Source organism: Budorcas taxicolor, chromosome 1 (assembly GCF_023091745.1).
Source record: "Budorcas taxicolor isolate Tak-1 chromosome 1, Takin1.1, whole genome shotgun sequence".
Classification (NCBI taxonomy): domain Eukaryota; kingdom Metazoa; phylum Chordata; class Mammalia; order Artiodactyla; family Bovidae; genus Budorcas; species Budorcas taxicolor.
Window position 1 is genome coordinate 99,123,660 of NC_068910.1, and position 4,256 is coordinate 99,127,915.

General features: G+C 47.6%; 1 pseudogene; it reads right to left on the reverse strand.

The window, feature by feature from the left end:
* Positions 1 to 229: 229 nt before the first annotated feature.
* LOC128052276 (palmitoyltransferase ZDHHC16-like) lies at positions 230 to 2,003 on the reverse strand (annotated as a pseudogene).
* Positions 2,004 to 4,256: the final 2,253 nt, after the last annotated feature.

Here is a 4,256-nt window from a genome sequence, read left to right on the forward strand (position 1 = left end):
CTGTTTGCCTGAGTAAACAAACATCAGTCCTAGGATTTCTCCACATTGTGCCTTGCTTCTGCAATGGCCAGGAGACTGGTCCTTGAGCTGTCCCCGCATGGTACCCTGGGGCAGGCCCACTGGCTCTTTTGACTCAAGGATCTCAAGAAGATATCCTTGGAGGCCCTTGAGGCAATGCCAGAAGCATGGTGGTGCTCAAATTGTGGCTGACACACTCCAGCTCACATGCTCACATTGCCATCACAGAGGCTGAGTGAGCAGTCACCCAGGACAGGGGATCCCAGCTCATTCCGTTCCCATGGGACAAGTGACTGGAAGGTAACAACATCAGAGTAAGCCAGTGCCTTCCTGTGTCCACACCCAGGAATACCTTCCAGTTGTCCAAGCAGCCATAGTTGTAATGATTCCCAAAAATTGCTCTTGGCCTGCAGCCACTGATTTTCCTTCTTGTTGATGTACCTTTCAACGCTAGTCTCACCTCGACTGATGAGCACAGCCTGCCATACAGTTAGGGCACCCAGGGCAAGTGGCACAGAACTGCACAGGAACCAGAGGTAGACAAGACTCTTGTGAGTCACTCTTTCTTGGAAGGAGAGAATGGGTGGTGGAGTCTGGTGGCAAGTCTAGATGGCAGCATAAGCCTCCTGGAAAAGGTCCCAGCTTCCACAGCTATTGCAGATGCTGCAGTGGTGTTTTCAGGCTGGCATGGGGTTAATGAACTTCTTAAAGATGGAGATTGTTATCCTATCATTCCTGCCCTGGGATGGGTATCCAGGTGGGGTGGTGATAGCCTGGAAGTAATGGAAGACTATGAGAATCAGATTCCAGTGACTATGGAAGAAATGCCAGCAAAGCCAGGGCACGGAGTAGATTTGGAGGATGAGAGGCAGGACACACAGATAGGTGATGGCCACAGTGGAGCTGGTCAGCACGATCACCAGCACCACAAACACCACCCCATACCAGTGGATCATGTTGTCCACCAGCCAGTAGATAGGCTCAAAGGCAGCGTCCACGGCGGTGTCACTGCCCCGGAAGGAGCTGTAGAGCAGGGAGCGCAGGAGGAGCTTGCCACAGTCCTGGCACTGCATCAGGCCGCGGAGCAGAAGTGGGCAGTGGCACCTGTAACCCAGAAGCAGAAGCAGGCACAGGCAGAGGCAGGCAGGGCCCAGCACAGGCTCCTCTGGCCCCACATGGCTCCTAGGAAAATGCAGGAATGTGAGGGGCCAGCCTGGATCCTGACCCTCCGTGCCCCACAAGTGGACAGCTTAGAGGCAGAGACCTAAGGCTGAGGACCTCTGGGCCAGTCACCAGCTGTGGGAAATAGGGAGGCAGCTCCAAGCTCAAGCAGGGTCTCTGGAATTGTCTGTGTGTACAGACCACTGGATGGAGCCCAACCAATGTGCACAAAGCTATCCACATGGCCCTGTGGGCCCGGCCACCGTAGCAGAGGTATCCAGGGTCTCCTGCCTGCCCTGTGCTGTGCTTAGTTGCTCACCCATGTCCGACTATTTGTGACCACAAGGACTGTAGCTCACCAAGCTCCTCTGTCCATGGGGATTCTTCAGGCAAGAATACTGGAGTTGGTTGCCATGCTTTCCTCCAGGGAATCTTCCCAATCCAGGGATCTAACCCAGGCCTCCTGGATCATGGAAGTACTTAAAAAATACTTGCTGAATGAACAAACTGGAGGGATGAAGTGGAAAGGCTGGTCAAATGTCCATCTGTCCCATTTGGTCTCTATCTTGAAGTATCTTAGAGATACAGTACCAGTCGAATCCTATCCCTGGAGATGAATTTCCAAATCTGTGAAATGGGCAAGTTGGCTGAGCTGACCTTCCAGCTCCACACCTCAGGGCAGCCCAGATGGTGTTCTCTGTCTGGTTTGAGGGCATGGCTGTGCAGAGCAGGAACTCCAGCTCACAAGACCTGGGAACAGGGCCCGACCCATAGGCCGCCACCCATAGGACCAGCCTGCAGACCTGGACCCACTGCCAGCCCATCACTCTAACAAGTTTTATCTGTGTTGACTCAGACAGTAAAGAATCTACCTGAAGTGTGGGAGACCTGGGTTCAATCCCTGGGTTGGGAAGATCTCCATAAGGAGGGCATGACAATGCACTCCAGTATTCTTGACTAGAGAATCCATGGACAGAGGAACCTGGTGGGCAACAGTCCATGGGGGCGTAAAGAGTTGGACAGGATTGAGTGACTAAGCACAGCACACATCCATGTTTGAAGATGTATTGCTACTGCTGCTGCTAAGCCATGTCAGTCATGTCCGACTCTGTGTGACCCCATAGATGGCAGCCCACCAGGCTCCTGTCCCTGGGATTCTCCAGGCAAGAACACTGGAGTGGGTTTCCATTTCCTTCTCCAATGCATGAAAGTGAAAAGTGAAAGTGAAGTCGTTCAGTCCTGTCCGACTCTTCACGATCCCATGGACTGTGGCCTACCAGGATCCTCTGTCCATGGTATTTCCCAGGCAAGAGTACTGGAGTGGGTTGCCATTGCCTTCTCCGTGAAGATGTATTAGTAGTTATATAATTTGTATCAACCAGGAACTGCATAGTGATAAGGGCTAATGCTTATTGAATGCTTGCTATGATTATTCAAAGTGCTCTATATGTACTCTGTAATTTAATTTAAATGATAATCCTATGTATAGAGATATAGAGGAAAAGAAACTTAAGCAAATTTAAATTGCACATTATCAAGAGCTATAAAATAGAGGTGAGAAGACAAAAGTAAACAGCAGACTTTAGAATCAGTAGTCCTTTATAATACTGTTTGCAAAGACAGGTACAATAAAAGACAGAAATGATATGGACCTAACAGAAACAGAAGATATTAAGAAGAGGTGGCAAAAATACACAGAAGAACTATACGAAAAAGATCTTAATGACCCAGATAATCACGATGGTGTGATCACACACCTAGAGCCAGGCATCCTGGAATGTGAACTCAAGAGGGCCTTAGGAAGCATCACTACAAACAAAGCTAGTGGAGGTAATGGAATTCCAGTTGAGCTATTTCAAATCCTAAAAAAATGATTCTGTGAAAGTGCTGCACTCAATATACTAGCAAATTTGGAAAACTCAGCAGTGGCCACAGGACTGGAAAAGGTCAGTTTTCACTCCAATCCCAAAGAAAGACAATGCCAAGGAATGCTCAAGATACTGCACAAATGCACTCATCTCACATGCCAGTAGAGTAATGCTCAAAATTCTCCAAGCCAGGCTTCAATAGTACGTGAACCATGAACTTCAGATATTCAAGCTGGATTTAGAAAAAGTAGAGAAACCAGAGTTCAAATTGCCAACATCTGTTGAAACATCAAAAAAGCAAGAGAGTTCCAGAAAACATCTGCTTTTGCTTTATTGACTATGCCAAAGCTTTTGACTGTGTGGATCACAACAGACTGTGGAAAATTCGTAGAGATGGTAATATCAGACCACCTGACTTGCCTCCTCAGAAATCTGTATGCAGGTCAAGAAGCAACAGTTAGAACTGGACATGGAACAACAGACAGTTTCAAAATTGGGAAAGGAGTATGTCAAGGCTGTATACTGTCACCCTGCTTATTTAACCTATATGCAGAGTACATCAAGAGAAAGTGCTTATGGCAGAAAGCAAAGAAGAACTAAAGAGCCTCTTGATGAAAGTGAAAGAGGAGAGTAAAAAGAGTTGTGTCATACTCTTTGTGACACCAAGGACTGCAGCGTGCCAGGCTTCCCTGTCAACCAACTTCCAGACCTTGCTAAGACTCATGTCCATGGAGTCAGTGATGTCACCCAACCATCTCATCCTCTGTCACGCCCATCTCCTGCCTGATCTTTCGCATCATCAGAGTCTTTTCAAATGAGTCAGTTCTTTGCAACAAGTGGGCAGAGTATTGAAGTTTCAGCTTCAGGTTCAGTCCTTCCAAGGAATATTCAGGCCTGATTTCCTTTAGGATGGACTGGTTGGATCTCTTTGCAGTCCAAGGGACTCTCAAGAGTCTTCTCCAACACCACAGTTCAAAAGCATCAATTCTTCCACACTCAGGTTTTTAATAGTCCAACTCTGACATTCATACATGACTACTGGAAAAACCATAGCTTTGACTAGAGGACCTTTGTTGGCAAAGTAATGTCTCTGCTTTTTAATCTGCTGTCTATGTTGGTCATAGATTTTCTTCTAAGCAGCAAGCATCTTTTAATTTTATGGCTGCTGTCACCATCTGCAGTGACTTTGGACCCCCCCAAAAATAGTCT